The sequence below is a fragment of the Rhipicephalus microplus genome, unplaced genomic scaffold (assembly GCF_043290135.1).
Source record: "Rhipicephalus microplus isolate Deutch F79 unplaced genomic scaffold, USDA_Rmic scaffold_13, whole genome shotgun sequence".
NCBI classification, from domain to species: domain Eukaryota; kingdom Metazoa; phylum Arthropoda; class Arachnida; order Ixodida; family Ixodidae; genus Rhipicephalus; species Rhipicephalus microplus.
Window position 1 is genome coordinate 20,589,998 of NW_027464586.1, and position 22,506 is coordinate 20,612,503.

General features: G+C 45.4%; 1 long non-coding RNA gene across 1 annotated transcript; it reads left to right on the forward strand.

Annotated features, from left to right (window-relative positions):
- Window positions 1–15,557: 15,557 nt before the first annotated feature.
- Window positions 15,558–20,836, forward strand: LOC142783970 (uncharacterized). Its single transcript, XR_012888542.1, has 2 exons — window positions 15,558–15,792; window positions 19,470–20,836. It is a non-coding gene; the product is annotated as an uncharacterized LOC142783970 (long non-coding RNA).
- Window positions 20,837–22,506: the final 1,670 nt, after the last annotated feature.

A 22,506-nucleotide genomic window follows, 5' to 3' on the forward strand; every position in this document is an offset into this window, starting at 1 on the left:
TGACTTCATGAAGAGTTGGGTGCGGTTTATCGTTTTATAGAATACTTTAACTACAGAAAACGTCCAGAAGTCTTCCTTACAGTGTTCACTTGCAGTAATATGACCAATATCTGCCTTATCATGAAAGTTTCAGGTACAGCTAGTTGCGTTAGAGCATATTTTGACCATGAAAAATGCCCAAAAGCATTCTACGCAGTACTTGGGTCCATTCTTATGATCAGTATCTGTTGTATCATTAAGAGCCAGGTGCGATTTTTTGCATTAGAGGATATTTATAATACGCTTATCATTCGAAAACCCTCGGCACAGGACACAATTACAGCCTCATGACCTAAATCCATCACATCATGAAGAGTAGGGTGTGGGTTGTTGCAATGGAGAATATTCCGGCTGCAGACAACGTTCAAAAGCCTTCTATACAGGGTTCAGTTTCAATATTGCCGCATGTTGTTAGGCACCTACCGAAGTCTTGCGCCACTTCCTGCTCTTATGAATTCTGCCACACCAACTGACAAGCCAAACGCGCCAAGCTAAACGCGCCATGCAACGCTGCCTGCACGTGTCAAACGCTGGCGGTTTTTTGAGCAGCAGCTCGAGGCGAGACGCAAGAGAAGTTGACGAGGTTTTGACTAGTGAGCTCACAACCTTTCTGTATTTAGTTGACGGGCACAAGTTCGCCATTAATAATTAGCTGTTTTAGCTTCCGGCACTGTATTTGTTCGTTACAAACTGGTGGAGGTGCGGGGTATGATTCCAAGCCCATTTCAGGATAGGGAACATAGCCCAGAACCGCGAAGGTTGGAGCCAGCGCTGTTGACTCCCGTACACCAACGAACGAGTCGTCGCTTACGAGGTGAGAAGCCCGAGTTTGGTGCCCTCTTCGATTCTTCGAGACCAGTGGAGGACGTAAGTTCCAGAGTCCCTGCAATGGCCAACCAAGCGACTTCATTTCCATCGCATATCGTCATGGACCCGCCCCGCATACCAGAGGTATTTCACGGTGATATTTTCGAGGATTCTGAGGACTGGCTCGACGGTTTCGAACGCGTTGCCAGACTGAACGGTTGGAACGAAGACAGGAAACTTCGCTACGTCTACGTGGCACTGCAAGATTCTGCAGGTACGTGGTTCTAAAACCACGAAGCGCCCTTATTGTCGTGGGACGACTTCCGAAAAGAGTTTCTTGCTACGTACCCAAACACGGACCGCAAAGAAAAGGCAGAGGCCGCTTTTCAGACGTGAAACCAACGGAACAACGAGAGCGTTGCCATGTACATTGAAGACATGTCTCGACTGTTCCCCCGGGCCGACCCGAACATGGCTGAGGAAAAGAAGTTGCTGCACCTGATGCGTGGAGTGAAGGAGGAGCTTTTTGCAGGCTTGGTGCGTAATCCACCGCGCTCTCTTGCTGAGTTCAGCTAAGAGGCGACCTTGATAGAAAAGACCCTGCAGCAGCGCGCGCGCCAATACAACAGGGACATAAGCGTCTCATCTGTTAGCGTGGCGTCGACAACCCTCACGAGTAACATTGACCTCTTGCGTGAAATGGTGAGGGCTGTCGTAAGGGAAGAACTCCAGAAAATACAAATGACTCAAGCTCACCCAGCGATGTCCTCACTTGCCGACGTTGTGTGCGAAGAAGTGCGGCAAGCGGTTCTACAACCACAACCTCAGGTACTACAGTGCGCACAACCGGAGCCTCCGCCTCAGTTGTGGTACGCGCAAGCTGTACGACAGGACCTCGGACGCATTAATCGGACAGCTACGACTGCTGTGATGCCTCTGACGTTTTCTCCGAATACGCCGCTACCAATGCCGGAAGCAAGACCACGTAAGAGCGATGTATGGCGCACTGTAGACCGGCGGCCCCTTTGCTACCACTGTGGAGGAGCAGGTCACCTTTACCGGGCGTGCCAGTATTGTCGAGCGGGACTGCGTGGTTTTTCAGTCAATGCACCATGCCCACAGAACGGTGAACGGCCCTACGAAATCGAAGAATACTTGTCTTCACGCTATTCACGTCAAGACTCGCAACAACGGGAGTCGCGTTCGACAGCACCGATGCGCTATTGGTTGCCGAGTCCTCGTCCGTCATGAAATCTCTGAAGATCACGTTCACCTAGCCTGCGGTGGGAAAACTATAGCCAGCGACCTCTGGAGGTGAGGCCGCTGATATACTGACAACTGATGACCCTCCAATGTTAGCCCGACAGGACGGTGGCAGTTACGCAACGACGGACAAGTGCAGTAGTAGCGACGTTACCTCCGAGATATTAGTCACGATCGACGACGTCGAGGCCATTGCGCTAATAGACACTGGTGCAGATTATTCCGTTGTCAGTAATGTTCTCGCGAAGAAGCTTAAGAAGGTGATGACTAAGTGGACTGGACCTCTGATACGTACCGCTGGAGGGCACTTAGTCCCGTGCGGTTATGCACCGCAAGGATAGGAATAAGAGGATTTGTGTATGTCCGCAGCTTTATTGTGCTTCCTGAGTGCTCCCTGGAACTGATTATAGGCATGGACTTTTTGCAAACAAACAATGCAGTCATTGACTTGCAAGAGTCCCAAGTTTCGTTTTCTACGAAGAATGCCGTCGCCTTCTGTCATGCGGAGAAACCAAACGTTCTACGTCTCCGCATTGTGGTCGAAGATGTAACCGTGCCGCCACGTTCCAGTGTGACTGTTCTTGTGAGGAGTGAAGTTCTTCATGACTGTGATGGATTAGCTGACGGAAACATCGGACTGCTACTAGAAAAAGGACTATGCGTGGCAAGAGGCCTGGTGAGCCTTCGTGATGATTGTGCGTACGTCGTATTAACTAACTTTCGAAATGAGCTGCAGCATGTTGAGAAGGGAACATCCGTAGCATCGCTGCATAAGTACGTGCAAGTCTCAGATGTTTGCACTCTTGATAAAGCTTCAGAGACAGTAGATAACGTACTCCAGTCAGTAGACATTGACAGAGAGCTCTCGTCATCCTAGAAGCAACAGATTGCTGACCTCATCAGAGAGTTTGCCGAGTGCTTCTCCACCTCCTCGAAAGCCGGACGTACTCCCGTCGCAAAGCACCGTATCCTGGTCGAAGAACACGGTGAGACCTGTGCATGAGCGCCCATACCGAGTAGCGCCAAAAGAAAGGGAAGCCATCAAGAACCAAGTGCAGGAAATGCTCAACGATGATGTAATCCAGCCATCCAACAGTCCGCGGGCATCACCGGTAGTGCTAGTCAAAAAGAAGGACAACACTCTGCGGTTTTGCGTTGACTACAAAAAGCTTAACCAAGTCACAAAGCGTGATGTTTACCCACTTCCACAGATCGATGATGCCTTGGATAAGTTATGCAATGCTCACTTCTTTTCATCATTGGACTTAAAAAGTGGATATTGGCAGATCGAGGTGGACGAACGAGATCGCGAGAAGACGGTGTTTGTGACCCCAGACAGACTATGTGTTCAAAGTGCTCCCTTTCGGTTTGTGCTCTGCTCCCGCTACCTTCCAGAGGATGATGAACACTGTGGTCTACGGAATCAAGTGGCAATCGTGTCTCGTCTACCTCGACGATGTAGTGGTTTTTTTCTTCTACCTTCGAGCAGCACATCCACCGACTGAGAATGGTACTTGATGCCATTCGTGTGGCAGCATTGATCATAGAACCGGAAAAGTGTCACTTTGGATTTTGTCAGCTTCGGTTCCTCGGGCACATAGTGCGGAAGGCGTCTGCCCAGACCCGGAAAAGATTGCAGCAGTTGAAAATTTTCCAAAACCACTAGACGAAAAGGCCGTCAGACGACTCCTGGGACTATGTGCCTACTACAGACGCTTTGTTGAAAACTTTGCTAAGGTCGCTGAGCCTTTGACACGGCTAACGAAAAAAAGTGTACCATTCTCTTGGCGGGAGGAACAAGAAGCGGCTTTCTCAGAGTTGCGAAGCCATTGGCAGTCTCCTCCAATGCTTGCCCATTTTGACGAAAAGGCCGATACAGACATACATACCAACCCGAGTAACGTTGGCCTCAGTGTCATCCTTGTTCAGTGGCAGAATGGGGAAGAAAAGGTCATTGCTTATGCGAGCCGCACTCTATCGAATGCTTAGTCCAATTACTCAGCGACAGAGAAAAAGTGTCTCGCAGTTATGTAGTAATACACAGTACTAGGCTGGGGTGTCAGCCATCTTCATTATTTCTAACCTCTTCTTTCTCCTCGTCTCCCTCCTGTCCTGCGTAACGTCCACGTACACTCCTCCTCTTTGAAGACTCATCCCTCCTGGGGTGATACATGAAAACGTTTCCAATGGTCGCAAATTCCAGCATATCATCATCATTGGTGTAACCGATTCTTTTGAGAACACCATGTTGCACTGCGATCTGCACCACGCGATAAGGTCTCATGTACACCTGCTTTGTGCCGGGAAGGCCTTTTTTGACAAGCACCAGATCGTTCAGTTGTATCTGAGGTATCCGCGTGTTGTGGCGACGTTCAAAGTTCCTCTTCATACTTTCCCGGTATTGCTGGTAGGCTTCCGAAGTTTTTCGTTTTTCGCACAATTGCAGGCGGTCTGCAATGCAAAGCTCTTGATCAGCAGGAAGCGCTGGTACCTTTCCGAAAGCTGCAAAATATGGGCTACAGCCGATGGTCGCAGTGCGCGACCGATTGTGATGAGCGACAGCTGCCTCTAAGCAGCACTTCCATCCACCCTGAAAACCTGGATACATTGAAATAAACTGCTTCAAATCCCGAATGATTTTTTTCAGCCATGCCATTTCCTGCAGGAGGGTACGGAGCGCAGCATCGCAATACAACTCCTCGTTCCTTCGCCCAATTTTGCAAACGCTGACTGAGAAACGCTGGCCCATTGTCTGATATTACTATTTTCGTATTCTTGAACATCTCATGACTCAAAAGAGCGATCACATTATTTGCGTATTCCCTTCCCGGCCATGCAACCACTATTCTTGTGCACTGGTCTATCGCCACTAGTAAAGACTGCGTTCTTCTTACTCCTGCAGCCTTCTTCTTGAGCTCTGCGAAATCCAGATGAATGACTTCAAATGGTACGTCGGAATGTTGAGGCAAAACCATCTCGTCTGTTCTCTGAAGGTACTTGGCTTTGTGAACTTGACATTGATGACAAGACTGAGCATACCATTGAACGTCCTCTTTCATGTGTTTCCACTGGAAACGCTGACGAATCTTGTGATATGTCCTCCAAAAGCCGTCATGTCCACCTGAGTGCGGAGAGTCGTGATAGAGCTCCGAAATTCGAGGCACCATTGTTTCTGGGACTGTGAACTTTCCATTATGGAACTAAAGTTCTTCAGTTCCCTCCCACAACAATGTTGCGTTGACAAAGGATACGGGTGTTGCAGTAGGTCTCCAGCTTGCAAGCGGGCGTCGTTCCTCAGCTCGTGTGGCCCCAGTATTCCTTGCAGCAGGTGTCATGGGTGGACGTTGGGTTCCTATGTCCTGGAGGTCGAGGTTTCGCATTCCCTGCAGAAGTTCTTCGACCGTCTTGGGTCCCCGCATTTGTATTTGCTTCTGGAGGTCCGGACATAAACCATGAATGATAAGCGGAACCACAGACGTTTCAGGCAAAGATGAGTCCGCCAGCTGTAGCAAGCGCCTCATAAAAATAGCTGAGAGCAGATCCAGACCTGTATTTGAACGTGATTGCTTTGTCCCTTAGCAACACCTTGTTCTCGCTGAAGGAGCTCAGAAAGCTTGCTTTCCACTCTGTCCATGGTTTGTTGCTGAGAGCGTTGAGACGCAATTCGTACCAACTCTTTGCTATGCCCGATAGGAGTAGTCGCATGTTTTTCACTTTATCTTCGTCACTGTGCCAGTAGTTTTCATTGCATGCATGCATGCATACTCGTAAAACGTGAGCCAGGACTCGGGACTACTAGACTCTCCGTCAAACATGTCTGGTTCGTGACTCGGTCTGCCTAATTTTTCCTTCGCGTTTACAAGAAAGCGCAATAAATCATTTTGCTGCCTATTCTGTTCTTGGTGCAGTTCAAGAAACTTGTTGATCAGCTCGATGGAACTGTCAGGCGAAGCAGCGGTAGCAGGCTTCGCGTCGTTTCTTACTGGAGTCAGCACGAAATTCTATTAATCCTGAAGTTTCATGTTTATCCTCTCCGTTCTTTTAGCAAGTAAATGGTCTGGAGTGAGCTTCATTTTAGTGCTTATATTAAAAACAAATGCGTCAGTGCTCACTGCTACCGGAAGAGCTAGTTCCTCTTCATCTTGAGGCGTTGCGGTCAAGATCCGAATGCCACCACGTTGATTTGCTCCAATGCTGAAGTCCACCTACATCTTGAATGTCCGCAAAGAAAGTATACGCGGCTGCGCCAATTTGTAATAATACACAGTACTAGGCTGGGGTGTCAGCCATCTTCTTTATTTCTAACCTCTTCTTCCTCCTCGTCTCCCTCCAGCCCTGCGTAACGTCCACGTACAAGTTATATGGGCCATCAGCAAGTTGCGCCCATACCTCTACAGCAGACCGTTTCGAGCAATCAGTGATCATCATTCATTGTGTTGGCTGGCAAACATCAAGAACCCTTCTGGAAGGCTTGCTAGATGGAGCCTGCGTCTACAGGAACATCACTGTGGTCTACAAGTCTGGTCTCAAGCACAATGACGCGGATTGACTGTCTCGCGCACCTGTTGAGTCTCCATCATCTGACCAAGAACAAGACATCCCATTTCTTGGAGTTCTGAATGTGTCAGAGATGGCTCGTCTTCAGCGAAAGGACCCAGAACTACGCCCGCTTATCCAATACTTGGAGGGTCACCAAATTAAGGTACCACGGGTTTTCGTCCGTGGTTTGACATCCTATGTCCTCCGGAACGATGTCCTATACAAGCGCAACTTCGTAAACACCGGTGAGACGTTTCTGCTTCTTGTACCATCATCACTGCGAGCAGAAATCTTGGAAGCGTGTCATAACGACCCATCGGCTGGCCATATGTGTAGTAGTCGCACTTTGGCCAAAATTCGCCGGAAGTATTATTGGCCGAAATTAAGGGATTCGGTGCACCATTATGTTAAGTCATGCCGGGATTGCCAGAGATGTAAAATATCATCATCGAAACCAGCGGGTCTGTTGCAATCAATAGAGTTACCAAAAGGGCCATTTCTGCAAGTGGTAATGGATTTGCTTGGTCCATTTGCTCTCTCTTCGTCGGGAATGCGCTGGATTGTTGTAGCAACAGACTACATGACTCGATATGCTGAGGCATCACCTCTCGCGAAAGGAACGGCGAACGAAGTAGCCCAGTTTTTCGTCACTCAGGTTGTACTACGACATGGCGCACCGCAGGTTGTCATACAGACAAAGGAACAGCATTTACTGCCCGTTTGATGCAGTCTGTTATGAAGCTCACCCACACCGTAGTTGCGCGCCCTTTTTCCTCCAAAGTCGCGACTAGACGCTTTCGACGCGTAGGCGCGTGCATACGCGTGCCAGTGGTGGGCACTTTAGGCCCCGCTGCAGGTCATAGCTTTTGCTGTCATTTTTGCACTGTAATCAGTTGTGTGCATAAACTTGTATTAGTAAAACGTCCAACGGTGAAGGCTTCTTCCTCTGGTGAAAAGTCACGAAGACAGTGTTGATAATACTCGCGAATCAACCGGCTTTGCTTCACCACCAAGAACTAGGTCCGAACCATATACCGAGTTTGGACGAAAATTTACTCATGATATGCGTGTCATGTAAAAAATGACCACATGATACGCTCATAGCGTTCTCACGCCCTTTTCGCTACCTCCACATATACCAAATTTAGTATGACGTGAGGTGAATAAACGACGAAGGTAAATGGGTGATGTCCCAACACAATAACCATGACATAGAAGTCATGAAAGGCATTATTTACGTCCAACTCGTAACGTTGCGTTGGTTTTAGAGAGACATATCAACATTTATGCTTTTATTTAAAGTGGCATATATCCTTCGTGCTCCGCACATCATCATTTCCCACTGTACATGGAACCTGCAAATTTTTTTAGGCAAAAAAGTATTCCAGGATTGTCATATTTTCATAGCTTAAATATTATAGTACAGAATGAGGCACCTAATCAGAAGCTTTACTAAAATCCACGAAAATTAAATTGTTTGATCACTATTGTCAATAGCAAATGCAAAAGAGTGAAGGACAGTCCCACCGCGGTGGTCTAGTGGCTGTGGTACTCGGCTGCTGACAAGCACGTCGCGGGATCGAATCCCTCCTGCGGCGGCTGCATTTCCGATGAAGGCGGAAGTGTTGCAGGCCCGTATGCTCAAATTTGGGTGCACGTTAAAGATCCCCAGGAGGTCAAAATTTTTGAAGCCCTCCACTACGGCGTCTCTCATATTCATATGGGGGTTTTGGGACATTAAGCCCCACAATTCAAGTGTGAAGGACAGTGATTGTGAGCCCGCTGAACATTCCACGCTAACCAAGCGAATAATTTTCTATGTGCAGGTCAGTTACACCGATGGTTCATTCCGTAGAGACTGTCACTATTGCACCTCGCAGAGTCTCGCAATTGCGTATAATTGGGTGAATGACTCTAGACTACTTCTTTGTAGCGATGTTGAGCAAAATGCAGGTCAGAAGGAAATGTTTGAACAGTTGCTAGATAGGCAAGCTTCCCTTCGTAATTGGATGTTAGAGTAGAAAATAGATTTTCTAAATAGCGACATTGCTCTAGCCAGGAGGGGTGGAGTTGGGTGGTTAAAACCCCCCCGTTCCCCCGCGCTGTTTGCCAACCTTTTTTTTTTTTCTCGTCGCTTCACGCGGACATGATATAGAGCAAGAGTGGTTGCTGGGTGATTTTACAGTGAATAATGTCTGCACACGGAAAAACGTGCCCCGGTGTTTGTCAAGGCTTTGACAGTCTGTGAGATTTTGGGTAGCGATTTCGGCCGCGAGCGTTTTAAGTAGGCTCGGTGACAGGATTAATGCTGCAGCGGTGGCCATATGCCTGTACCCGCCGGCAGAGATCTCGCTGGAGTCGGTCACAGCGATAATTTTTACTGAGAAGTGATTCGTTTAACTCCGGACACACTTCCAAATTCTGATAGGCCGCGTTTAAGCATATTAAACTGTGACTCTTCGTAATTGTGCTAAGTTATAATCAAGCCAAAAAAAAGTATTTTTATTTTACAATCACAAGTTTTGCTAACATATAAACGCACACGCACGCACGCATCCGTGCTCACGACCGAAAATTCGGCTCATCCACCAAGCTTCGCTTGTGTGCGAGTGTACAACATGTTGATACATATACTCACTACTCTCTAAGGGCTAAAGGCACTCTGAAGTGTGGGGTATTTACAAAGGTGCGACACAGCCAATTGCGCAGGCAAATCACAGCCTCACAGCCTATATGCTAAGATACTCATCAAGTAACTTAAGCCTATAATTAAAAAGGTGGTGGCCATAAACCTATGAACTGTCATAAGAAATGCAGCGTTGGCACCTGTAATGAGCAGAAGTTTTATTGTTCGTCAGTGTGGCAAACAGCGCTTGATTAAGGAACATAAAGCTGAAAAGATATACGACAAATTAAAAATACACATATTGATTCGATTCATCTGTCATGACTATAGAAGGCCACACCGAGCGATTCGAGCGATTTCTGCAAGTGACATAACGCATAAAAATGCACAGAATGAAGAAACATCGGAAGAGATGTCGTGTAGAATTAGGAACAATCCAATATACGTCGTAACCATAACTTTTTACATAAAATCAAATAAACTCGGTGCAAGCAATGTTTAACGCAGCAAACAGACACATGGTATAGTGGAATAGAGTTGAATATCTTCTTCAGTTGACACGACGATTGAGACGGGTGTAGAGCAGCGGCCTTGTAGTAGTGACACTCCTTGCGGCTTCTCAAATTTTTGAGCGTGTTCTTCCAACGCGTGAAGGGAGAAAGGACCAAGGCAGCAAGAACATGGTGAGCTCCCATCCTGAACTTTCTTTTCCAAAAAGCACACATGCTTTGCAGAGAGCTTCCTTCTGATATTTGGAATACACAAGCCTTGAAAGAGTGGTTGGGACTTCAGTTTGCGCTTTAGGAAAACTGAAGTCCCTTCTGAGGGAAAACTGAGGGAAAGCTGTAGTTGACACCTGGTTTTCATGGCGTCATTAGCGAACGTCGTATAGTCTCGTCGCCCTGCAACTCCTGGCGTCTTGGCCCGTTAAACACGTAAGGACCGTGCCGTTTTCAAGAATAATGGTTTCCGTGCATGCATCGTGCTTTAATCAGTTTTCAGGAATTCTTTCGGCACACGAGTCGTAATCAGGTCGTGCAGAACTACAGCTGGGAACCGTTTCTTCGGCTCTTGTAGCCTTTTCGCCAGTTGGCGAGTGTGCACTGGGAACAGCGTTGCCTTTTGAGAAATAATCAACACGCGTTATTTTACCGCGTTTCGGCGCAGCCATCGAGTCTCATTGAAGGGTGCTGATTGACACAGAACACGAACTACGCAGCAATGCGCGTCGGCAGCGTACACATCAAGGAGGTGACTTCGCATCGCTAGAAAGCAACGCGCTCAGCAGAGTACTGGCAGCGACACTGAATGTGAGAAACGTGACCTTTAGAGACGGTACATGTCGGCTGGTAAAGTTTTGCTAAAGAGTATGTTCTCGGCACTATCGTCTCGCCTCAAACACTAGCGCTCATTTTTTCCCTGGCGGAAAGATTCACGGGTATACAATGCTCCCGCTTCCCTTCAGGTGCCAGTAAGGTCACGCTCGCCCTAGAGTGCCTCGATGCGCGTACTTGTTGCACCCTAACACGATCGAACGTCGATCTAAGGTTGAGCGAAGTGGTAACCACAAATGATTTCTTTGCGTTTGAACTGTTCTCATAAATTTGGTGTTCTTTTCAGGGTGCCCTTAAAGATAGTACTTTTGCTGCCACGGACATCTCCTTTCGTTTTGTGCTATGCATGAAAGTGTGATTATGAAATTGTCGCATCTATCTACAGTTAACTGCAACAAATCACTCCGAGTTGTGTTTTCTTGCAGAGCAACAAGTATACATGTAATATTCGGTGTTCATGCTCACAATGATCACAATAGTACGTTTTGACTGCGTGTATCGGCCCGTGATAACTCGATAAGGCAGATGCTTGGGCTAGTTGGTGATTGGGAATCAATATATTTGCAGATTTGTAGTTTACAGTTATATTTGCAGACTCGTAGTTTTGCGCTCTGCAAATACGTGATAACTCGCGTGCTACATGCCTCATACATGCTCTCAGTAACTGCTACATGCCGTATACATCCTCTCAGTAATATATTTGCACTGGCTTAACCACAAGCACTAGAATATACCGATTCCTTTCGTATTTCTTGCGTAGAGATACATGAAAGTGCGTTCGGACATTTGTAGTATTTAGGATTCAGTTGTAGCCTAAAGCAGCGACCTGTTTTTAATGGATGTTTTTTGTGCATTGTATCCCATGGCACCAACGAGGAAAGGGCGACGAAAGAGCCAGCGCACTCAACGTAGATTTTTCCTGTCGTGTTACACGCACCCACATTAGGTTCTGGGATTGCTTGAAAAGGACCTATTGTGGCAATGGGCCTCAGCGATCGCCGGCCTAAAGCTGTACAAGGCCTCATTTGCATATTCATAGTTAACTCAAAAGCTAAACTAATTTTATTTTATTTTATTCACAGAGACCTCACAGACTCCTGAGTAGGAGTTTTGCGTGAGGGAGGGCTAGAATATTCATCAACAGAGGTAGGGATCTTGCGAAAAAGATACAGCCTTAAACAGTAGGTAATGACATTAACACTTGAGGCCGGAGATATTGCAGGTAAGGCAATCTATGTTTACAGTTATGTAGAACAATATTGTGACAAATGCACCAAGGTATCAAATAAAAGGACATAGCAACTTGGCAATAAAATGTACCTAGAACACAAAGTTGCTCAGTTCGCTATTTAAAACTCCCCGATTACGGATGTTAACAATAGAATCTGGGAGTTTGTTCGAGAGTATTATCGCGCTAGGCAAGCCCGATAAATTGAAGGCGTTAGTGCGGCTAGGAAGGCGTTAGTAGCTTAGGTTATTATGAAGACGACGTGGTGTACGGGATGGCTTTCTTAAGGGTAGGTCAGAGGGGTGTTGACTGTAGTGTATTTTATGTAGAAGGGCGAGAAGGGCTATCTACTTACGTGTCTGCAGTGTAGGTAGAGAGAGGGAGAGCTTAATGTTCGTGACGCTAAAGTTTCGCTTATAGTCACCAGTGATGAAACGCGCCACACGGTTCTGTACGCACTCGAGGGCACGGATAAGATATGCCTGGTGAGGGGACCAAATGGAGGCCGCAAACTCAAGTTGGGGTCGAACGAAATATTTATATGTCATTAGACGAATGGTGGCCGGGGAGCCGCGCAAATTTCGTTTAGGGTAACTTAAAGTGCGTGAGGCCTTAGCGGTGGTTTTTCTACATGAGTGGACCAAGAGAGGTCAGAGGTGAAATGTATTCCGAGATACTTGTAACTGAGTGCAGGGCATAAGGGTCTTTCATTCAGGTTACATGCCAAGGTGGAGTTGAAGCGCTTGCGACTAAAGGTCAATAATTTGCACTTATCGTTGTTAAGAGACATTTGCCAAGATAGGCACCATTCTCTAATACTATCTAGATCCTGTTGAAGAGCAATATGGTCACATGGAGCACAAATTTTTGATAAACTATACAATCATGCACAAATAAACAGATAGAGGAGGCAGTGTTAGCGGGTAAGTCATTTGTATAAATGAGAAATAACAAGGGTGCTAAAACGCTACCCAGTGGTACCCCGTATTTAACGTCGCATAACGGGGAATTTTTGTTGTCAATAGCTGTGAACTGTTTCCGAATTGACAAAAAATTTCTGATCCATGAGATAATTAATGAATATAGATGCAAGGATGATAGTGTGGCGATTAGATGACAATGAGGTACCCGATCAAATTCCTTAGAAAAATCAGTAAATACACAATCAGTTCTCTACTTTGCTTTTGTCCCCAGATTTAAATATCGGTACTACTTTTCCAATTTCCTAGTCAAACGGAATTTCACCTGATGCGTGGGACTGTTTAAGTATATTGTACAGGATGATGCTTGCAAAAGGGGTGGTCTGCTGGAGAATTTTCGTGTTGATGGCGTCAATTCCAGACGAGGTGTACACTCTAAGATTCTTTATTAGTGACGTGATTCCTTCGATGGTGATACTTATGGGACTCGGAAATAGATAGTCCACATCTGGAACCGATGGAATACTGGAGGAGTCTTCTTTCGTGAACATCTCAGAAAAGAAGTCGTTGAGAACTCGGGGGCATCTTGCGTTATCGGGGTGCCAGTGTCACTGCGAAGGGAAATGTGATCAGATGCGCTAGCAGGTGATATTGTTCGCCAGAATTTTGTTAGGGTTGTGCACCAATAGAGATTGTAGGTCATGTAGCAAATACTTTTGCTTTGCTTTACAAACAGCACTGCAGTATGCTTTTTTTAAGGCTCTGTGTTTATTGGTTGCAGTGACTGTTTTTGAACCTTTGGCGATTTTAAACAGACGCTTTTTCCTATTTCAAAGAAAGCGAAGTTTTTCGTTAAACCATGGCTTTGAAGAACTAATGCGGAAAGATATACGTGGGATATGAGTGTCAATTAGTTCCAATACCTTTGTCTTATACAAAGACCAGTTATCATTTACTGAACGATTGATAAAGTTATCAAGAACAAAAGTACAGAATTCTTTCAAGCCACGGCTTATGGAATCGTAGTCAGCTCTTTTGTAATAAAAAATTTGTGTGGGGTGGTGACACGTGCGGTAAAAGATGTATTAATCGCGAACTCCAGGAGTTTGTGGTCACTAAATCCGTCAGAGCAATAAATCTGGTCCACCGTATCGGGCGCTGGAGCAAATACCAGGTCTAATGTATCTGAGCCCCTTGTCGGTTCGTTCACTAATTCCTCTAGGTAGAAAACTGGTGTAAGTTTCATGACTTTACTTGTTTCACCAGTTCTGAAAATTAGGTTAGGCCAGTCAATATCCGGGAAATTAAAGTCTCCAACCACGAAAATATTGGCCTTTAAAAATTTAGCGGTAATTTCAAATAAGGTTATTGTGGAAATCGGAAATAAAAGTCTCAGGACTATGAAGTGGTTTATAACAAACACCCAAAATATATTGTGAAGATTTCAGCGTAATACAAATCCACAGTAACTCTACGGGAGTTGTGACATCTACAAGGAAAGAAGTAATATGTTTTTTCACAGTGAACAGGACACCTCCGCCCCTTCTGGTAGTCCTATCTTTCCGGTAAATAGCAAACTTGCAGCTGTGTGGCAGTACTTCGTTGTTAGTAATATCAGGATACAGCCAGATTTCAGTTAAGGCTAAGACGTCGCAGTTTGTGTTATCAAGATATGAGCACAGTTCTATACGTTTTTAAAGGCTACTGCGCATGTTAGAATAAGATACGGAAAGTTGGCGCTGCTTGGTTCTATTGCACGAAGGTTCCGAAGGCTTTTTAAACCCGCATGATGCCCTCAGCTGTCGTGGCTATTTAGAAGTTTGCGTTACGCTGTCACTTGTGGCATCATACACATAAGTGTTATCTGCGATTTGTAGTTTGTTACCGCGAAGTTTGTATGAAGCGACTTGCCCTTCAGCGCATTCTATGAGCTTTTTCTTTGATAGCTTCGTAGCAAAACAAAAATCTTCGCGCACTGCAAAGTCTGTTCCCTTGAGTTTATGTCCGTTTGCCAAGACAGCCTGCTTATCTTTGTGAAAAGCGAATTTAGCGATTATGGGTGTGTGGTTCGCAGAGTTGTAACGACCAAACCGATGAGCGTGTTCAATTAGGGATGGCTGAAGTGCTATTCCGAGATGTTGTGAACAGAAACCTATTATTTTGGCTTTTAATGAAGGCCATATGTTTCGGAAGATGCGTCACCTATGCCGAAAAAGAGTAAATGATCACGTCGAAGCCTGTTCTCGTCGCGCCGCAACTTGTAACTATGGCTTTCAGCTGGTCGGATATGCTTTTCGGGAGGGATTCAGGAGAGGCAGGTGCTGAGAGTGAGCCACTGCTATACAATGCAGTCGTTTCCGTTGATTGGATTCTTTATTCATTTTTTACATCGTTCAAGCACCCAAAGAGAGTGTCTGGGGCACGACATAACTAAAAGACAGCGATTTGACGATTTAACGCAGAAGCTGTTATTCAAATAACTAACTTACAACAACAAGAAGGGCGAGCCATCCATTCTTGCAGTGATGTCGTGCCCCAAGACGGACGCGGTGGCCGGCTGCTAGTATTTTGCGGCGAGCATGCTGTTATCTGGGTGGGTGGAGCTATGTGGCCGTGGTTGCCTGCTGTCATCCACGGTGGGCGAAAATAGCTGCGGCGTCTAGCAGTCGGGTGAAGTGGTTCGATTGTAGTGCCAGTCCGCCAGGAATTCCGTGACTGTCGGAGCATCATGCAGGCAAAAGATAAGGGTCATCTGCAACAATACGCAGGGTGAGCAATTCATTCTTGCGGTGATGTCGTGCCCCAAGACTGACGCGGTGGCCGGCTGCTTATATTCGGGGGCGAGCATGCCGTTATCTGGGTGGGTGGAGCTATGTGGCCGTGGTTGCCTGCTGTCATCCACGGTGGGCGAAAATAGCGTCGGCGTCTGGTAGTCGGGTGAAGGGGTTCGATTGTAGTGCCAGTCCGCCAGAATATCCGTGACTGCCGGAGCATCGTGCATGCAGAATATAAGGCCCATCTCCAACAATACGAAGGGTGAGTGATCCATTCCTGCAGTGATGTCGTGAAGGCTAACGCAACTAAGCTATCTTAAAGTGGCTTTGACTGTCATTGGTGCATGTGTACCTGTTAGCTAATTGCGAATTTAGCAGCTATACAATCAGAACCTGCCTGAGCCAGCCCGCAATCAGAAATGGACGGAAATGTCCTGCTCCGACATAGTTCACTTTAGCTTATTACTACTCCGTATCTAATCTAACCATGCAATCTGTGGGCGCTGTCTTCACATCTTAGGGGCGAAGCTCCTTACGGTCTAGGGCAGTCCCGCGTTCCTCCGGCGTAGCCAGAACATCATATTCACAGACAGACAGACAGACAGACAGACAGACAGACAGACAGACAGACAGACAGACAGACAGACAGACAGACAGACAGACAGACAGACAGACAGACAGACAGACAGACAGACAGACAGACAGACAGCCAGACAGACAGACAGACAGACAGACAGACAGACAGACAGACAGACAGACAGACAGACAGACAGACAGACAGACAGACAGACAGACAGACAGACAGACAGACAGACAGACAGACAGACAGACAGACAGACAGACAGACCGACCGACCGACCGACCGACCGACTAGCCCTACGCTGGCCCCTCATCAGATGTGTTCCACGCTCATATTAGGGAAGACTGGCACCTCTGTAGAAGGCCTTCGGACCTCAAATGCCCACTGTAGCGGGCCTCTGAGGTATAATAAAATAATTAATGTGCATTGACGCTTGTGCGATGCTTGTGTTTACTGAAAGCTTTCGCGTACCAGCTTGCACGCAGTCTCGCCACATAATAGCCCCCCCATTTCGTTTTGCTATACTGTTGATTGATTGATATGTGAGGTTTAACGCCCCAAAACCCCCTTATGATTATAAGAGACGCCGTAGTGGAGGGCTCCGGAAATTTCAACCACCTGTGGCTTTTTAACGTGCACCCTAATATGAGAACACGGGCGTATGTTTTGCTATACTGTCCCCCCCCCCCTTGCTTGCATACGTGGGTACCTTTGCCTGAAACTCTAACGCAAAGGTCCATATAGGTCAGCGCAGCACACACAGACAACTGCGTGCAGTGTGAACACACAGATCACAGTTGAGAGCACAGTTGTGAGCACTTACAACTGTGGGCTGTGTGAACTGTATGTGCGATGAACTATTGTGAAAGACGAACCGTGCAGAGAGAGATAAAGAAGGCTTTAGAAGACATATTTTCGGGTAGCTAGCCAAAGCAGGTGATCCACGCAACTAAAGCGGTGCCTCCCGGAAGCCCTAGGGCCGCAAGGATTCGCAAAGTCGTCATTTTAGCATTAACGCAGTCAAGCTTAAACAATGATAAAACATCATTCATTTGAAAATGTGCTCTTAGAAAAAAGGCCTGCTTATTCACACAACTACACACTAACCATTTACTTGTCACAAAAAGCATTAGCCTGCTTTTAAGTGAAGGTAGTATAATTCTGATTAGTGAAACTGGCTAGTTTGTCAAGTAGCCTAGGGCTGAGTCTATTAACTAATATATTACAAAAGCTTTCGTTATCGACCGTTTATATGTGCATGTACATTGGCACATCAAGATACGCCAACTACAAGAGTAATATAGATGAAAGAGCGAAGTGCAATAGTCTACGAAGAATAATTAGTCGCCACTAAATATTTCATGTAGTTACCATGGCAAGTACGCAACACAGCAACATATACATAGAGACATTAACGAATCACACACAATGATATACACGCAAAGACGCACATGGTATATCAAGACTTAGCCTGTATCGTATGCTGCAGCAGCCGTTCAAAGAATATTTATGCTCATACTTTGGAATAGCACATCGTGTACTTGTTGGCAGCCATAGAATTAAGAAAAATATTGGACGTTTCGTACACATCACCACCTGCCCTTTTATGTATGTCGTCACTTAGCACGAAAGTTTCATTTAAATGTAATGGACAAAATTATTATTGGTATAAATTTTTGTTCAGAGTGTCATGATTACTTCAGGATACACGGTGGTGTTTACGAGAGATCTGGCAACGCATCTGGATTAGTAGTTACCTAGTTAAAAAGACCACGACAGCATTCCTGGTTAGTGGCAAAAGTTTCAAGCTTTAGTAGGTGCTGGCTATAGTGAAGAGACGCCGCGAAGTTAGTGAAATACTTCATAAAATATTTGTGGCGCAACTGATACAAGCGAGGTGAAAAAGAAGGAAACAGGATAGAGCTCTCTATTACCTACGTTGCTCCACAGTTAATCTTCATCATCATCATCATCATCATCATTATCATCATCAGCAGTAGCAGCCTGACTACGCCCACTGCTGGGCAAATGACTCTCTCATGATCCGCCAATCAAACCGGTCTATTGACACGTTATACCTCTGAACTTTTTAATCTCATCGGCCCACCTAACTTTCTGTCTCCCCCTCGTGCGTTTGCCTCCTCTGAAAATCCAGTCAGTTGCCCCGCCGCAGTGGTCTAGTGGCTAAGGTACTCGGCTGCTGATTCGCAGGTCGCGGGTTCAAATCCCGGCTGCGGCGGCTGCATTTCCGATGGAGGCGGAAATGTCGTAGGCCCGTGTGCTCAGATTTGGGTGCACGTTAAAGAACCCCTGGTGGTCGAAATTTCCGGAGCCCTCCACTACGGCGTCTCTCATAATCATATGGTGGTTTTGGGACGTTAAACCCCACAAATCAATCAATGAGAATCCAGTCAGTTACACTGAATGACCAGTGGTTATCCTGCTACGGGCTACGTGCCCGGCCCCTGTCCATTTTCCCTTCTTGATTTCAACTATGATATCCTTAATCACGGTCGTTCTCTGACCCACTGTGTGCTTTTCTTGTTTCTTAAAGTTACACCTATTATATTCCTTTTCATCGCTCACTCCATCGTCTTCAATTTATTCCACAGTATATTTTTTCCAGTATGTTTAGGTAGGGTTCTTCGGTGCCCTGATTTCGTAGTGCCTGCATTACTGCTGATGTCTCGACTGAGCCAAACGCCTTCTTGTTATCTATGAAAGCTATATAGGGGTTAGTTGTATTCCGCCCATTTTTCTGTTACCTGATTGGTAGTATAGATACAATCTATTGTGACGTAGCCTGTACAAAATTCTGTTTGATAATTTGGTTGATTGAACTCTGATGTTGCTTTCATTCTATTAGCTAGTATTTTTTAAACAGTTTGTAGAAAACAGACAGTAAGCTGATCAGCCTGTAACTTTTCAAGTTGTTGACGCCTCCTTTCTAACGAATTAAGATGATGTTGGCGTTCTTACAAGATTTTGGTACCCTTCCTGTCAAGGGACACTTCGTATATAAGGTGGCCAGTTTTTTCTAACACAATTTCTCCGCCATATTTCAGCAGGTCTGCTGTTACCTTCCTCAACAGTGGCTTTGCCTCTTTGCGTTCTTTCAAAGCTTTCCTTACTATCCTTGTCGTTACTGGTAGGATGCTGAATTCCTCTGGACTATTATTGTTCACGATACCATCCTGGTTGTTTTGGCTTCTGTGCAGCTCTCTGTAGAACTCCTCCGACACCTTGACTTCACTGTTTATATTGGTTATGACATTGGATTCCCTGTTTCTCAATGCATACGTTCACAGCGGCATCGAAAAGATGCGGATCACCAAAACCCGCTTGTCTACATTGCGCAGATCCTCAGCCTTCGGCACGATCCAGTGTCATTGTGCTCGGAAGCACTCGTGGCTGCTACTAGTACGCTTCACCTGGATGGACAGAGTTGGTACGTACTCCACATATATAACTGGGCGCTGTCAGAACGACCACATCATCGCTCTACGTACGTCATTGCACGTGGAACGCTACGCAGCACCACCACAGGCGGCGAGACTATGCTGGCCGGTAATAAAAGGGCTGCCAGCTTACTTCAAGGCCTCAGGGCACGGCAGCATCTAAAACATTCGGATCACTCAAAACCCGGTGTCTTCATTGCGCAAGTAAGAAGGCATTACGGTAAATGCTTTGGTTCCAACAACCGTTTTCTTTTGATGTTGCCGTGCCCTCGGCTGTGTGATATGATAAGTGTTGTCAACTACTCGGTCAGGAAGTTGCTGTTGCTTGAAGGTGACGTAGAACAAAATCCGTGCCCAAACACCGCGCAAATCGCTGAACATCTTAACTAAATTGCATCAGACATCGGAAAAATAAAAAAAATCTGGTCTTTCAGATATTGAAAAGAAACTGCATTCGACATCCACTCTCAAACAAAGGGTTGCATTATTTCAAGAGCAAATTAACTACTAGAAAAACACTAGCAAAACACTTGAATCTAAAATAGACGACATAAAAAATTATAGCAGAGGCTCCAACTTGATCGTTTATGGACTTCCAGAAAAAGATGAAACTGGCATCACACTTAAAACTGCGATAAATAAAGGCATTTTGCAGGACATTCTAGAGGTTCTGAACAAACAGATCGAGTGTATACGCCGACTAGGCAAACGGAGACAAAACTCAACGAGGCCAGTCGTTCTTAAACTGTTAAATTCAAGAAGTAAATATGAAATACTAAGAAATGTCTTTAAACTGAAGGGTACTAGTGAAGATTTTTCTCAGAGTTCGTGACATTCAAAGGAAATTGTGCGCTAGTGCGAAGCCGAACCGTGAAAAAGAGACAAGGTTTCACAAGCATTGGATAAATTGTACATAAACAACGTGCCTTACGTCTGGGATCATGATACGAATGATAAAATTTCGTTACTAAAAACGGTCACACGGACACAAACCGCCCGAATACCAGAGGCTACACGCAGAAGCAAAGTAAGAGTTGAGATTGAGGAGAGATAATGAAGGCACTTCCACATCCGTTAAGTGCATTCATATGTCTAATCAAGTAGCTCAAAGTACCCGCAATCGTACGACACCGCAGAAAAAACTGGCGAATCCCAAACATAAACGAATGAAGCACTGTGAACGAAAAAGATTCCATTGAGGCCACACTCCTCGAATACGACCCGCACATTGCTGTACTCACCAAAACGTGGTTACGAAATGAAATAGGTGATGTTGTCGTTTTCCCCCCGAGTTACAGAGTCTTTCGTAAGGACTGGTCAAATAAGGGGGGGGGGGGGGTGTTGCTGGTCTTGTTCTATACAAGCGATTGTTTTAGCGGATGTCACTGATCTCGAGTGTATCAAAATACAATGTGGGGATCAATGCTTTGTGCTATACGCGTATTACAGGCCACCAGACACCGCTCCTGAATATTTGCTGAAACTGCAAGAACATGACACAATTCCAGAGTAAAAAAGTTTTTGTTATCGAGGATTTCAACTTACTAAATGTTGATTGGGAACTCCTTCAGGCAAGCCGCGAATCGAACAAAAATGCCAAGATAATTTTTGACATCATGCTTACTCACGACCTTGTTCAAGTGGTTAGGCAGCCTACTCGAGCACAAGGTTCGTGTCGTGCAATATAAGACTTGGCGTACCTAAACCGAGATTTTAATAAATATACTGCTTTAATTGAAAGTGGCCTGTCTCATCATTATCTTGGAAGTGTTACTGTTTCTTTATTAAACTCACCCGGTCACAAACACACAACTACGCGAACCTTCAAAGATTATGCATGATCTGAAGATGCGTCTATTGTGCAGTATATGAAAAGTTGTTACAATGAGTTTATTTAAAATGAGGGCGATGTTGATGAGCTATCGAACCAATTTACTAGGATGTGCCATCACTGCATAGGATCATTTGTACTAACCAAATCTGCAAAGATTGCAAGAAGTGCCCCATGGATTACGCGCAAATTAAAACGGCTGAAAAAGAGTAATAATCCCCAAGCAGCTATTATTCAGGAACTCGGGAAGTGCTTTGCGTCGTTCAAAGAATTTTTACTTTAAAACAACACTGCCAAACTTAACAAAAAGTGATCGTACAAAGTTTTGGAACTTCCTGAGGGATAATAAGAAACATTTATTAGATATATTGGTCAATGAAAATACAATTACAGATCTGAAGCTTATTGCGGAACATTTTAACAAATTTTTCCACAGCGTGTTTTCTGATGTGAGTCTTCATACGCTTCAGCAAGCAGTATTTCAGTCTAATGAAGTGGGCTTCATATCGTATTTGAGTGTTCTCGAAATGATTTCGAAGTTGAGTACTAAATCATCTTGTGGTCCAGACAATATCCCAAATGTTTTTCTTCGTCGTTTTGCCGAAAGTATTACCACTTTCGTCGTTGTGCTGTTTAGGTGTTCACTGTTAAGTGCAAAATTCCCCTGTGAGTGGAAGAGGGCTCGTGTTGTTCCCGCCTATAAGAACGGCAATTATTTACTTGTAGAAAAACAGTCCCATCTCATTAACTTCGCCAATTTGTAAAATGCTCGAACCTAAGCACATTGTAGAATTTCTCAAGCAAACCTCTGTGCTGACTAAATTTCAGCATGGCTTTAGAAAAGGTTAATCAATGGCAAGTCTGTTAGTCTCAGTGGTTCATTTAATTGCAGGAACTCTGTATAAAATTGGTAAAATGGACGTCATATTGCTTAACTTTTGCAAAGCGTTCGACAAAGTTGTTCATCACAAACTAATTAAAAAACTTAAGGAAATCAATATATCCGACATATTCATTACCTGGATACAACACTATTCAGAACGTTCACAGTTTGTTTCAATAGATGGTAGCACTTCGATCTCTCTTCCTGTTACATCAGGCGTGCCG